Source organism: Hyperolius riggenbachi, chromosome 3 (assembly GCF_040937935.1).
Source record: "Hyperolius riggenbachi isolate aHypRig1 chromosome 3, aHypRig1.pri, whole genome shotgun sequence".
NCBI lineage: Eukaryota > Metazoa > Chordata > Amphibia > Anura > Hyperoliidae > Hyperolius > Hyperolius riggenbachi.
The window spans coordinates 335,265,231-335,281,505 of NC_090648.1; the positions used below are offsets into that span (position 1 = coordinate 335,265,231).

Genomic DNA, 16,275 nt, shown 5'->3' on the forward strand with positions numbered 1-16,275 from the left:
AGTTTCTCAGCTTACCTGCTGGTGGCTCTCTACTTATGTTGATTTTGCTGTGGGGGCTTGCCAATGCTTACTTGTATATGGGATTGGTCCCAGACACATCATCAATACCATGATTAAATCACTTGCTCATCCCCAGTAGCTGGCTTGGTACTTTCTGGCTTGAGGTCCTACCATACAGTACAATATCTGATACATTTGAGAGCCTGTCTATAACATTTTCTTGGCAATTTTTTTGACAAAGTAGGTTGTTGGGTCTTTCTCCAACCCTCCCCATTTATCCGGGCTTGGGACCGGCGCAACGGTTGCATGCAACCGCACGGCTGGGCTAATGGACAACAAGGATGCCAAACAAATAAGTATTGGAACGTATACGACCAGACATGTCACTGGAAGTCAAGATCACCAGACTCAGACTCACATATTTTGGTCTCGTGATGCGATCAAATTCCTTAGAGAATGACCTAATGCTAGGACTGATCAGTGACAAAAGGAGACAAGCCTGCCAGAAAACGTGTTGGCTAGACCCCATCAAAGCCGACACAGGATTGAGCTTAAAGAGAAACTGTGACCAAGAATTGAACTTCATCCCAATCAGTAGCTGATACTCCCTTTCCCATGAGAAATCTTTTCCTTTTCACAAACGAATAATAAGGTGGCTCTGTATGGCTGATATTGTGGTGAAACCCCTCCCACGTGTGACGTCAGCGCCTCACAGCTCTGAGGTCCTGAGATCACACTGTGGGAGCCTTGTTGCATTGTGGGAAATAACAGCTGTTTCCAACTGCCAAAAAAAAAAGCAAGCAGCATCTCCTTCTAGTGACATCACTTGCCAGCAGTAAAAATGTCACCATGTTATAAATGTATGAATGTAAATCAGGGCAAGGAAAGATTTTACAATGAGCAAACACTGACTAATAATTCATTTATACATAATTATTGTAAAAATTAAGCACTTTTTTATTACATTATTTTCACTGGAGTTCCTCTTTAACCTATTTTGGTTCCTGGACGTAGTTTCTACGTCCAGGAACCATGCGCGCTACCGCGCGCCCCCGCGGCCGATCGTGCGCGTGCACGCGCACTCCTGGCCGCGGATTCGGTAGCCAAGGAATCAATGTATCGGGCTATGGAGCCCGATCATTGATTCCTCTCCCCCGCTGAAAAAGCGACAGCTTCTCTCGGAAGCTGAGCTTTTATTGGCCGTCTTCTTCCCGATGCGTCACTCTAAGCGCGTGCTACGCTTAGAGTGACGTCATGTAAACAAACTCATGGCCGCCAACTTGTGGCCAAAAAGTAATACTACACCTGAAAAAAAAAAAAAAAAGAATTAACACACATTTACATTATAAATCTATCTATAGTTTACCTCCCACCCTCCCAAAAGTACCCAAATAAAATGTTTAGTATAAAAAAAAAAAACATTACAATAAAAATAAAAAAAAAACATGTAAATATTTACCTAAGGGTCTAAACTTTTTATATATCAATGTAAAGATGAAATATTTCTATATTTTTTTATTTTAAACTTGTAAATAGTGATAGATGCAAAATGGAAAAAATGCACCTTTATTTCCAAATAAAATATTGTCGCCATACATTGTGATAGGGACATAATTTTAACGGTGTAATAACCGGGACATATGAACAAATACCCTACGCGAGTTTTAATTATGGAGGCATGTATTATTTTAAAACTATAAGGGCTCATTTCCACTATCGCGAATTCGCATGCGTTTTTCGCATGCAAATTCGCATAGCAATACAAGTGAATGGGACTGTTTCCACTTGTCAGGATTCCTTTGCGTTTTTCTGTGCAGAAAAAATTCGCATGGCAGAGCCATCAGAATTCGCATACCGCATACCGCTATGCGAATCGCATACAATGTATTTCATAGGAAATTCGCATGAGGTTTGGGTATGCGAATTTTCATGCGAATTTTCATGCGAATTCGCATAGAAACAATGGAAAAGCACACCAGCAGTGCCATGGTTAAATTCGCATACATCGTCATCCATGCGAATTCGCGTGCGAATTTGCATGAAAATTCGCATGGACCCGCATGCGAATTTCGCATCCGCATGCGAATTTTTACTGCGGCGATTCGCACCGCACAAGTGGAAATGCAGCCTAATGGCTGAAAACTGAGAAATAATGAATGTTTCCATTTTTTTCTTATTCTTCCTGTTAAAATGCATTTACAGTAAAGTGGCTCTTAGCAAAATGTACCCCCCAAAGAAAGCCTAATTGGTGGCGGAAAAAACAAGATATAGATCAGTGCATTGTGATAAGTAGTGATAAAGTTATAGGCTAATGAATGGGAGGTGAACATTTCTCACGTGAAAACGACGGAACCTGAATGGGTTAAAGAGACTCCGTAACAAAAATTGCATCCTGTTTTTTATCATCCTACAAGTTCCAAAAGCTATTCTAATGTGTTCTGGCTTACTGCAGCACTTTCTGCTATCACAGTCTCTGTAATAAATCAACTTATCTCTCTCTTGTCAGACTTGTCAGCCTGTGTCTGGAAGGCTGCCAAGTTCTTCGGTGTTGTGGTTCTGTGATGCATCTCCCCCCTCCAGGCCCCTCTCTGCACACTGCCTGTGTATTATTTAGATTAGGGCAGCTTCTCTCTTCTCTCTTATCTTTTACAAGCTGGATAAATCCTCCTCTGAGCTGGCTGGGCTTTCACATACTGAGGAATTACATACAGGCAGAGCTATCTGCACTCTGCAGGAAGAAACAGCCTGACACTTCAGTGAAAGATAGCTGCAGGGGGAAAGAAACACACAAATGATCTCTTGAGATTCAAAAGGAAGGGTGTATACAGCCTGCTTGTGTATGGATGTATTTTCTATGTGTGGACATACTGTACATCAACCTACTTCCTGTTTTGGTGGCCATTTTGTTTGTTTATAAACAAACTTTTTAAAACTGTTTTTAACCACTTTTAATGCGGCGGGGAGCGGCGAAATTGTGACAGAGGGCAATAGGAGATGTCCCCTAACGCACTGGTATGTTTACTTTTGTGCGATTTTAACAATACAAATTCTCTTTAAGGCAAGTGGTGGAAACAGTACAAGATCGGACAGCATGAAGAGAGCAAACCCATAGAATCAACAAGAGTCGGTTACGACTGACTGGATAACATCATCCTCACTTGTATATACTGTATTTTGCACTAATTGACAAGAAGTATTTCCTCATTCATACTTATGGTTTCCATCATAGTTTTTGCTGCAATTTGTGGTCTATTGTTCTGCTTCTCAGCGCAGCCGAAACACTTTGGTCAGATCACAGCAGGCGCTTGGACTTCCTGTCCGCCGTCAAGCCTCCGCCACACCTGGCTACACAGGCAGAATCACACAGGCAAAGGGTGTTCTTATCGTCGCCACCATCTCTAATATGTATCATCTTGTAAACAGGAAGAATATGATGTTCTAGAACTTTTATCGTGTCACAACAAGCTGAGAGAATGGAGCTGCTCTCAGTCGGAGGATGAATACAGACGTGTTGTCATTCCAGGGACGTGTACAGAGCGAGGCGGCCTGCCGTCAGCTCCATCATCAGCTAAGAATGTCTCTTCACACCACTTATAATGGTACGATTTACAAAGTGTGCGCTGAACAATGGCAAGGAACACGGCAAAGAGAGAGAGTGAATGCGCTGAACGCTCCGCAAGACGTGGAGGAAGGGGGGGGGGATGCCATCGTATCTGACAGAACACAATTACCTATAGAAATTCCTCCTGTAAACAGGAACATTCAGCTCCTTCAAGCGATGGAGCTCTCTAAGGCGGGGGAAAGGGTTTTTTTAGGTAGAAAATTAATTTAAAAAAAATAGGAAAGTGTTTTTTTTATTTACTTTCCTGTAATATCTTCCCAATTTCCAAGATTTTACCTTCTTCTTAGAAATTCCATGCCTTTTAAATTGTATAGCTTCTCTAGGTGTTGGAATATATACAGTACATGCAACAGCTTTCATGCTTAGATTGTGTGTACTCAATGGCCTCAAGATGGCACTGTTAATTTAGTTAATGCGCATGTTCAATTTGATACGCAGCAGAGCTATCCTACTCTGTTGTAGTCTGCTCCACGGTGTGAGATGATCTTGCTGTGTTGCTCAATAAGGGAAAGAGGCACCCTGATTTGAATAAAAGCTTTTAAAACCAGTTTAAAAACGTGAAAGAAAAATGAGGTATCTTACCTCAATGACGAAATCTCTGTAAACTTACAAAAGATTTTTATTTGAGCACCGGCAATGCGTTTCGCGAGTCTGAGCCCACTTCCTCAGGCCAATACAGTGCCAAATGACAGAAATCATGTAGCATAGTGACTTAGGGAGGCTCCCTATGCTACATGATTTCTGTCATTTGGCACTGTATTGGCCTGAGGAAGCGGGCTCAGACCCGCGAAACGCATTGCCTGTGCTCAAATAAAAATCTTTTGTAAGTTTACAGAGATTTCGTCATTGAGGTAAGATACCTCATTTTTCTTTTTCATTTTTAAACTGGTTTTAAAAGCGATTATTCAAATCAGGGCGCCTCTTTCCCTTATTGTGCATAGTTATACCCCCGTACATATTTGTCCGAGGGGTGGTGACAGAACACCCGTTGTTTTACCACGGTTGATGTTTTGTCCATCCTTTTTCGTTTAAGAGAGCGACCGCAACCAGGTCCGTCCAGGACCACCCCGAGTGGAGTCGGGTTTATGGTCTCCACCTAATTCCTGTGGTCGGTTGCCCCTTGCAACCCTCCTTTGTGAGTAGCCCTTTCAATCAATTGATTTCTCCACACCCCTATTATTGACATACTGCACTATCGGGCTCCCTTTTTTGTCTCCTGTATTTTTTTCCATAGGGTGCCAAGACACCCCAACCACGATTGCTGTGTTGCTGTTAACCTCCTTCTTACTAGTTATCGCTGACCTGCGTGTTTTATCCATGTGTAATCTTCTTAAAGTGTACCAGAGCTCCCGAAAAGCAAAAGTTTTATACATACCTGGGGCTTCCTCAAGCCCCATAAACTAGGATCACTCCCATCATGCCACCATCCTCCTCTGTCTGCAGCTTCGGGAACCGGGTCCCCTCACTTCTGTCAGTTGGGGCCAGTCTATGCAGGAGTGATCCGAGTTTATGGAGCTTGAGGAAGCCCCAGGTATGTGTAAAACTTTGGCTTTTCGGGAGCTCTGGTTTCCTTTAACCCCTTGAGCCCCAGAGGTTTATACCCCCTAGTACCCCCTAGTGACCAGGCCATTTTTTACAAATTCGGCACTTCACAACTTTAACGGTTTATTGCTTGGTCATACATCTTAGCACCCAAATGAATTTTACCTAATTTTCTTCTCACAAATAGAGCTTTCTTTTGGAGGTATTTGATTGCTTCTGCTATTTGTAGTTTATATATATATATATATATATATATATATATATATATATATATATATATATATATATATATATATATATATATATATATATATATATATCTCAAAAAAGACCTACATTTTGTCAAAAAAAAACATACAGATAAGTTAATTGGCTGCTACATAGACATATGACTATTGTAGGGATTAGATTGTGAGCTCCTCAAAGGGCCAGTTAAGTGACAAGACTACAATCTGTACAGCGCTGTGTAAGATGCATAAAAAATACATAAGTACCTAAAAAAAACAGCATGCCAGCACTGATCATTGGCTGGCAGGCTGATCGCTGGGGCCTGCTGTGTAAACTGATGGGAGCGAGCACTTGTGCGAACGCAAGCTCCCTTCAAATCTTGTTCCTCACAAGATGAAGCATATATGTGTCGCGGAGGAATGAGAGAACCGCTATCCCGCCGGCATTCCGCGTTAGGCAGTTGGGAAGCGGTTAAAGACTACGGGTCTGATCCAATTCTCTTTTTCTCTTACGTTTTCTCCTAGATTATATTTTTTACATTATAAATAAAATGCATTTTAACCACTTCATATTCAAGGGTTATTCCCCTTAAAAGCCAAAGCAATTTTCACATTTCAACACTGTGTCCATTCATCTGCCAATAACTTTATCAGTACTTATCACTGAAATGATCTACAGGTTGTTTATTTCACCACCAATTAGGCTTTCTTTTGGCGGTACTTTTTGCTAAGAATTATTTGATTCTAAATGCATTTTAATGGGAATAATAAGAAAAAAAAATAAGAAAAAAATGGGGGGAAAAAATAATTATTTCCCAGTTTTCGGCCATTATAGTTTTAAAATAAAACGTTCTACTGTGGATAAAACCCACACATTTTACTTGCCCATTTGTCCCAGTTATTGCAACATTTAAATTATTTCCCCACTATGGCACTATTATTTGGAAATAAAGGTGCATTTTTTCAGTTTTGCCTCCATCACTAATTACAAGCCCATGATTTAAAAAATAACAGTGATATACCCTCTTGAGTCTTGACATATAAAAAAGTTCAGTCCCTAAGGTAAGTATTTGTTTTTTGTTTTTTTTAAATGTAAGTGTGGGTCTTTTTATTAAAATAAAGTACCGTATGTATGTATGTACAATAGATGTAATTTTACTATTTCACCACAAGATGTCCTCATGCATTATTTCCTATTAGGGTACTAAGTAAGTGAACAGGAAGTAATGCGTGGTTGTGTTACTACCGTAGTTACAATGGCCACAGGATCTTATTGACACGGAGGCTTAGATTAATGAATGGGGAACTGCGTTTACATTAATTAATCTCCCTACCAAGGATCAGCGGTGAAAACGAACGTGGCAGCGCACATGGGAGCGAGCGGGAGTACGCAGCAACAAGGGATGAGTATCTACGTCCCTGCAACGTGTAGTGGTGTTTTGCAGGGACACAGATACTCATCTCAGGAAGATAGAGGGCTTGATTCACAAAAGGGTGCTAACTTAGTTAGCACGACTAAAAGCCCCTTAGCACGCCTAAAGCCCTTTGGGATGCGCAACGTTTAGCGCGCTAAAGAATAAAGGACATGCAAAGTTTAGCATTGTGCGGTGTGCGCGAAACTGAAACCGTCGCATCGGGTGCGCCAAAAACGTCGCACGGTGCGACGTTTCAGGTGCACCTGGTGAAACGTTTTGGGTGCACCTGGTGCAACGTTTTGACTGCACTTGCGCGCACCACGCAGCGCTAAACTTTGTGTGCGATTAATAAAAGGTTTGGGCATGCTAACTGAGTTAGCACCCTTTTGTGAATCGAGCCCAAAGTGGTTAAGCCACCAGCAAGCAAGAAAATAATTTTGATGGTACTTTTTAATCTATTTTTTTGGTACTTTTTCTATTATCGAGTGCAAAAGTTATTTTAAAGTCTTGGCAACCGCGTCACTCCGATGGAAATGGCGGCAGCCCCAGGACCGCCATCGGCGCTCGGAGACTGTTAGACGGCAAAACCGCCATCTAATAACCCTGTACAGCGCTGCAATCTAAGGCAGCACTGTACTGGGGACAGCCGTGTGACACGGCTGTCCCTTCCAGAGGCTCAGGGCTGATCCGCTCTCATAGGCTGAAGCCTATGACAGCCGATCACAGGCCTTAAAGCTGCAGTGGCCCTTTTTATGAAAAATGGTCTGGTTTTTAGGGGGGGTTTAACACTGTTGTCCTCAAGTGGTTAAACGATCGGACCCACTTTACTGTGCAGGGGCAAGGTGTTGGCGCCTGCGCAGCAGAGCAGATCCGATCGGGCTCAGCTATTTACGCCTGAGCCTGAAGGTAAACCGCAAGTGTGCCTGCACAGGGGTCTCTCAGGATTGTAAGGGCCTGTTTCCACTACACGCAGATTGGATGCAGAAAAACTGACTCCAATGCATGTCTATGGGCCTGTTTCCACTAAACGCAATTTTTCTGATGCAGATTTCCCCATAGGCATTTATTGGAGTCAGTCTTTCTGCATCCATTCTGCATCAAATCTGCGTGTAGTGGAAACGGGCCCTTAGGTTCCTGGAGCCCGCATCGCATTTCAGGGGCTATCAATGCTGGATCGGGCTACACCGGAGGACAGTGTAAAGCATCATTAGGATCCAAATCTGTGGAAATTCCGGTTTCCGCCAATGCCATTTTCCGTTTTTCCGATTTCCCAATTTCTGAGGAGTCCTTTTTTTGCATCAGAGAATGCAAAAAATTAAAAACAAAACATAAATCGGAAATTTTAGGCCAATTGTGATTGGTCTAAAATAACCGCAGTGATCCGATTTTTGCAGAAAAATTCTGCATCCTCTGATTGGTCCAGTGCTTCCGCGTTCTGTGATTGGGCTAAAATTACTGAGTTGCGGTAAATTGGTTTTCCGTGGAATTGCGATTTCCAATTTCTACTTTCCAATTTCTGAATTCACGGAGATACGGAATCTGAGAGAGCATCCTTAGGGGCTACTGTGAATCTGAGTGCAAATGTACGGAGAACCTAACGCGAGTGTTTGTGAAATCCAACCCCGTAGTCTGATCTTCTTGTGTTACTCTGCAGTCAGGCAGGTTATGCATCTCTTAGCATCACCCTAAGACTCAAGTGAGGAGCGTTGATTGGTCTCTGCCATCTCCTCACCCCGCCTCCGCCAGACTCATGGATCTCCATCATTGTCACTCCTCCCGGTCCTCTGCAGAGCCATCTGATGTGACATTACTCTGCTCACTGCTCTGTGTGACGGTGACACAGCTCGTGACCTTCAGCTGCCAGGAGAAGGAGAGACGGATGGAGCCTTTCCCAGCCTCAATGCATGGCTGTGTCTAGGGTAAACAGCATCTCCCACACTGGATGAATTATTAATAAACATCTTCCTAGTTTCTTAAAGAATAATCCCATAAATAAACAAATCAATATCCCTTGCAAGTTAATACTTTATATGATCAAATTTCTGAAACATTTTGCACTTTTGCACAGAACACAGCCAAAATGTTGAATCCACCTTAGGCCTCTTGCACACTGCATGCATTTCAGATTCCGATTCCGCTTTTTAATCTGTTTTTACATCCGATTCCGATTCAGATTTTTAATCTTAACTGCATGCTGCGTTTTTTGATCCGTTTTTCTGTTGAATGTATTCAGGGAAAATCGGAAACGGAATCGGAAACGGAATCGGAAACGGAATCGGAATCGGAAAACGGATTTGCAGTGTGCAGGGAGCCTTATATTGTATAGATCACTCCCTCCCCATCTGATCCATTGATTCCTGGACTCCGCAAGACCTGTGAAGACGAACCTTAAAGGATGCCCGAACTGAAATGTGACATAATGAGATAGACATGTGTATGTACAGTACCTAGCACACAAATAACTATGCTGTGTTCCTTTTTTTCTTTCTCTGCCTGAAAGAGTTAAATATCAGGTATGTAAGTGGCTGACTCAGTCCTGACTCAGACAGGAAGTGACTTCAGTGTGACCCTCACAGATAATAAATTCCCCTTTTTTTACCTCTTTCTTGCTCTCAGAAGCCATTTTCTGCTAGGAAAGTGTTTTATAGTTGGAATTTCTCATCAGTGAGGGTCACACTGTAGTCACTTCCTGTCTGAGACAGGACTGAGTCAGCCACTTACTTACCAGATATTTAACTCTTTCAGGCATAGAAAGAAAAAAAAGGAACACAGCATAGTTATGTGTGTGCTAGGCACTGTACATACACATGTATATCTCATTATGTCACATTTCAGTTCGGGTATCCTTTAAAAGCTACATAAGTGAGAATTGATCTAGAAAAGAACTTTAACCCAGGACTAAACTTCATCCCAATCAGTAGCTGATACCCCCTTTCCAACGAGAAATCTTTACCTTTTCTTGAATAGATCATTAGGGACATCTGTATGGCTGATATTGTGGTGAACCCCCTACTACAGTGTGATGTCATGACCATGGCGGTTTCCTGTCTGTGAACTGTGTTGCATTGTGGGAAATAACATCTCTTTCCAACTGCCAAGCAAGCAATACCACCCTCTGTGTCTAGATCTCTAATTAAAGGACCACTATCGCGAAAAAAGTAGGCGGTTAAAATCTGACAGAACCGACAGGTTTTTGGCCAGCCCATCTCCTCATGGGGGATTATCAGGGTATTCTTTGTTTTCAACAGCATTTCCTGAACAGCAGTTGCAAAGTCTAAGTGACAAAATAGTGTGCAAGTGAGTAGGGAGGCTGGCTGGCATCTTACTATTTTGGCAGCATGCTGCAGATTCTCGGATCGCTCCGCACCGCTCTGCACAACATGCACGCAGTGGAAACCCTTCCATTGCTGTGCATGTGTTTCAGCACTCCTGCGGTGCGATGCGGCTATGTAGCCGAATCGCACGGCTCCTAGTGGAAACGGGCCCTAAAGGTGGCCATACATGGTACAATTTTTTATTTTTTTCAATTAGATAATTTAGTTCAATTACACCGTTAGATCGAATATAAAGATTTTTCCAGCATCAATAGTAGAATGGCAGCAGTCCTGTCGATAGCCTATTTAATGTGCCTGGCTGGTGGGGCTCACAGCACTTGAGTCCCATTCAAATCTTCCAGAAAGTATAGGCCGGCACCATTATTATGCTCTTTCAATTTATTAAAAGACTTACAGACACATGAAGTAAACAACGTTTCAGAGGCGAACCTCCTTTGTCAAGTTAGGTTCACCTGCGAAACGTTGTTTACTTCATGTGTGAAAAAAAGATATTTTCAACTTTCATTCGATTCAATCATTTAGATCGAATAAATGGGAAAATCGAACGTTTTTATTGTATCGTGTATGGGCACCAAAGGCCTCGTTTACACTTAAGTCGGAATAAAAAATCACATTGTATTAAAAAAACAAACTCAAAATCCTTCAGTACAAAGAATGGTGCACAGGACCATACATACTGGTATACTGGAGTGCTCCGTGCCAATATTAGAGACAATAGTGCGATCCAAGAGAGAGCGGCTAGGCACATCCAGTAAAAAACATCAACTGTATTTAAAGGGAACCAGAGATGAACGATTCACACAAAATAAACATATCAGTTGATAGCTTGTAAAGAATATATGCTCTAACTGATAATTTCGCCACTCTAGTGTGCCTTTTTGAGTGTTTTTTATCCATTACTAGCTGATTGCCCGGCGTTGCCCAGGTATGTATTTGGCTGGTGTTGGCTCCGCCTACTTTTTCTAACCCTAACACACAATTACTTACTGACCGAGTTTGTGAGCTTTGCGGTCTTTGGTATCAATAATCTGCATTGAAATGAAACAAATCTGATTGCCTGTGTGTGGCTCCACCCCCTTTTCTGAATTTGAACCCCAGTCACCCAATAACAAACTGTACCAGGTTTGAGGCCTCTGCCATTAACAGTTCAAGAATGGTAGCAATTAAATATTCCCCTTGAAAAGCAATAGGTGAAGTTTGATTCACTTTTGTAGGTTCCACCCACTTTTCTGAATGTTAATCTCAGTCACCCAGTGACCAACTGTGCAAAGTTTAAAAACCCTGCCATTAACAGAACGGCTGCAGTTTACATTTTCCCAGTGAAATTTGTATTTGTCTCCACTCACTGATGACCCGGCGTTGCCCGGGTATGTATTTGACTGGTGTTGGCTCCGCCCACTTTCTAACCCTAACACACAAACCCTCAATGACCAAGTTTGTGAGCTTTGGGGTCCTTGGCATCAATAATTTGTATATTCCCATAGAAATTAAACAAATCAGATAGGCTGTTTGTGGCTCCACCCCTCTCCAGCATTTGAACCCCAGTCACCCAATGACCAACTGTAGCAGGTTTGAGGCATCTGCTATTAACAGTGTAAAAATGGCAGCAATTTAAATATTCCACTTAAAAATCAACAGGTGAATTTTGATTGGCTATTATATGCTCCACCCACTTCCCTGAAATATTAATCTCAGTCACTCAGTGACCATCTGGGCAAAGATTGGGAACCCTGAAATAAACAGTGTAAGAAGGGCTGCAGTTTACACTTACCCAGTGAAATTTGTTTTTGGCTCCGCCCACTTTTTGTAACCTGGACACAAAGTCACTACTCAATGCCCAAGTTTGTGAGTTTTGGGGTCCTTGGCATCAATAATTTGTATGTTCCCATGAAATGAAACAAATCTGATTCACTGTTTGAGGCTCTGTCTCCTTTTCTGAATTTGAACCTCAGTGACCCAATGACCAACTGTACCAGGTTTGAGGCTTGTGCCATTAACAGTGCAAGAATGGCAGCAATTTTAATATTCTCCTTGAAAAGTGAAATGTGATTTTTGATTGGCATTTTTAGGCTCCACCCACTTTTCTGAATAATAATCCCAGTCACCCAGTAACCAGCTATGCTAAGTTTGAGAACCCTGCCATTGACAGTGAAGAAGGGCTGCACTTTACAATTTCCCAGAAAAATCTGTTTTTAACTCCACCCACTTTTTGTAACCTTGACACACAGTCACTACTCAATGACCAAGTTTGTGAGCTTTTGGGTTCCTGGCATCAAAATTGTGCTAATGGAAGCAGTTTATCCAGCAAAGAAATCTGGCTGTTTTTGGCTCCGCCCCTTTACTGAATTTGAACCCCAAACACTTAATGACCGACTATAGCAGGTTTGAGGCCTCTGCTATTAACATTGTGAGAATGGCTGCAGTTTCAATATTTCCCTTGAAAATCAATAGGTGAATTTTGATTGGCTCTTGTAGGCTCCACCTACTTTTCCGAAATATTAATCCTAGTCACCCAGTGACCAACTGTGTGAAGTTTGAGAACCCTGCCATTAACAGTGTAAGAAAAGCTGCAGTTTACATTTCCCCATGTAAAAAGTTAGTTGTTTTTGGCTCCGCCCACTTTCTAATCTTGACATACAGTCACTTAATGACCAAGTTTATGAGCTTTGGGGTCTTTGGCATCAATAAGTTGCATTTTACCATTGAAATTAAACAAATCTGATTGGCTGTTTTTGGCCCGCTCCCTTCAGAATTTAAACCCCAGTCTCCCAGTGACTGACTGTAGCAGATGTTAGGCCTCTGCCATTAAGAGTGCATGAATGGCAGCAATGTAAATATTGCCCTTGAAAATCAAAAGGTGAATTTTGATTGGCTGTTGTAGGCTCCACCCACTTTTCTGATTATTAGTCCCAGTCACCCAGTGGCCACCTGTGTCACATTTGAGAACCCTGCCAATACCAGAATGGCTGAACTCAATCTAACAAATCTGATTGGCTGTTTATGGCTCCACCCCTTTAGTGAATTTGAACCCCAGTCACCCAATGACTGACTGTATCAGGTTTGAGGCCTCTGCCACTAACAGTGTAAGAATGGTAGCAATGTGAATATTCCCCTTGAAAATCAATAGGTACATTTTGATTGGCTGTTGTAGGCTCCACCCACATTTCTGAATATTCACCCCAGTCACCCAGTGGCCAATTGTGTAAAGTTTGGGAACCCTGCAATGTAAAAAATGAAGTTGTTGGCACCGCCCACTTTTTCTAACCTTGACATACAGTCACTCAATTATCAAGTTTATCAGCTTTGGGGTCCTTGGTATCAATACTTTGTATATTTCCATTGAAAAATAAACAAATCTGGCTGTTTGTGGCTCCACCCCATTCCTTAATTTGGACCCTAGTCACCCAGTGACCAACTGTACCAGGTTTGAGGCATCTTCTTTTACCAGTATAAGAGAATTGTAGCAGATGAAATATTTCCTTTGAAAATCAAAAGGTGAATTTTTATTGGCGGTTGTAGGCTCCAGCCACCTTCCAAAATCTTAATCTGTCACCCAGTGACCAACTGCAAAGTTTGAGAACCCTGCCATTAACGGTGTAAGAATGGCTGCAGTTTATATTTTCCCAGTAAAAGTTGTTTTGGCTCCGCCCACTTTGTGTAACCTTGACACGCAGTCACTCAATGACCAAGTTTGTGAGCTGTCAGGGTCCTGGCATCAAAAATGTGTGAATGGAAGCAGTTTATCCACCAAGGAAATCTGATTGGCTGTTTGTGGCCCCGCCCCTTTAGTGAATTTGAACCCCAGTCACCCAGCAATGACCGACTGTAGCAAGTTTGAAGCCTCTGCCATTACAAGTGTAAGAATAGCAGCATTTTAAATATTCCCCTTGAAAATCAATAGGTGAATTTTGATTGGCTGTTGTAGGCTCCACCCATTTTCTTGAATCTTAATCACATTCACCCAGTGACCAAGTGTGGCAAGTTTGAGAACCCTGCGATTAACAGTCTAAGAATGGCTGCAGTTTACATTTTCCAATTTAAAATGAACGGCTGAAATTTGATTGGCTGTTTTATGCTCCGCCCACTTTTCCTGGATTTGTAACCTTGGTCACCAAGTGACCAACTGTGCCATGTGTGGGGACTCTGGCTTGATTACTGTGAGAATGGCAGCCTTTTACACTTTTTCCATTGACTTGAATGGGTGGAATCTGATTTGCTGTTTGTAGCTCCGCCCAGGTGTGCAGGGGGGCCGCGAGACCCCCAGAACATATCATCCCAGGTAGTAAGGGATCTGTGTACCAAGTTTCGTTCAAATCGGTCAAGCCGTTTTTGCGTGATCGTGGCACATACACACATACATACACACACATCCAAGTGGTGCTCAGCAGAGCTCGAATATTCGAGTAGCTCGAATATTCGAGCTCTTTTTCAGCTATTCGAGCTCGGTATTCGAGCTCCGAATAGCTGGAGCTATTCGAATGGGCTATCCGAGTACACTCGAATAGCCCATTCACTATTCGAGCTATTCGAGCAACCCGGCGCTATTCGAGCTCGGTACCGAGCTCGAATAGCGTCATAGCCCAGATTGATGTCCTTAGAGCCAATCAGAGGGCTCCCAGGCCCTCTGACGGCAGCCAATCACAGAGGGGGACCCTGGCCAGCCCCTACCCTATAAATAGCGGCCGCCATGTTCCGTTTCTCCATGCTTGCCTGAGACTTGTACAGAGAGAGAGTTGCTCCTTTGTGCTTTGGCTTAGCAAGTGCTCTATTGTGATCATTTACCTAGCGTTTTTGCTCACCTACACCTGCCATATACACCTATATTGTTGTTAGTTAGATAGACATTGTATTTTAGTTAGTAGCTTGTGTGTTACATTAGAGACAGGCAGCTGCTGCAAGCTTACAGGTTTAGGCCTCAGGGGGGCCTTGCCTCTGTGGGCAGCTGTCCTCTGTTTATTTCTCTCATCTATACCAGTATTTCTGCTGTCCTTTACTAATAGTATTGTAGTTATACTGTACTAGGAGTAGGACACTCACTGACTGTCACTGTTTATAGGCTACTAGCTAGCTCCTGCGTGTGTGCACTCACTCACTGTCTGTGTGTACACACACTCTATTTCCTTCTGATTACTGATAGATTACTGTTAGTTAGTTGTACTTACTTACTACTTACTCTTACTGTACCCGTAGGGACACTCACTGTCACTGTTCATATAGGCTACTAGCTCCTGCGTGTGCGCACTGCACTCACTGTCTGAGTGTACACACACAACACACACTCTATTTCCTTCTGATCGCTGATTGATTATCGTAATTAGTTAGTTGTACTTACTGTTACTACTTACTCTTACTGTACTAGGAGTCTAGGACACTCAGTCACTGTCCATAGGCTACTAGCTCCTGCGTGCGTGCACTCACTGTCTGAGTGTACACACACCCACACTCCATTTCCTTCTGATCGCTGATTGATTATCGTAATTAGTTAGTTCTACTTACTGTTACTACTTACTCTTACTGTACTAGGAGTCTAGGACACTCAGTCACTGTGTTCATAGGCTACTAGCTCCTGCGTGCGGTCACTCACTGTCTGAGTGTACACACACCCACACTCCATTTCCTTCTGATCGCTGATTGATTATCGTAATTAGTTAGTTGTACTTACTGTTACTACTTACTCTTACTGTACTAGGAGTCTAGGACACTCAGTCACTGTCCATAGGCTACTAGCTCCTGCGTGCGTGCACTCACTGTCTGAGTGTACACACACCCACACTCCATTTCCTTCTGATCGCTGATTGATTATCGTAATTAGTTAGTTCTACTTACTGTTACTACTTACTCTTACTGTACTAGGAGTCTAGGACACTCAGTCACTGTGTTCATAGGCTACTAGCTCCTGTGTGCGTGCACTCACTGTCTGAGTGTACACACACCCACACTCCATTTCCTTCTGATCGCTGATAGATTATCGTAATTAGTTAGTTCTACTTACTGTTACTACTTACTCTTACTGTACTAGGAGTCTAGGACACTCAGTCACTGTGTTCATAGGCTACTAGCTCCTGCGTGCGTGCACTCACTGTCTGAGTGTACACACACCCACACTCCATTTCCTTCTGATCGCTGATTGATTA

The 16,275-nt window shown here is 42.6% G+C and overlaps 1 protein-coding gene across 1 annotated transcript in view; it reads right to left on the bottom strand.

Moving 5' to 3' along the window:
• The window catches only part of LOC137562326 (dynein axonemal heavy chain 3-like), a 1,996,682-nt gene that overhangs the window by 583,847 nt on the left and 1,396,560 nt on the right, over nucleotides 1-16,275 (bottom strand). The gene's annotated exons all lie outside the window — the stretch shown is intronic.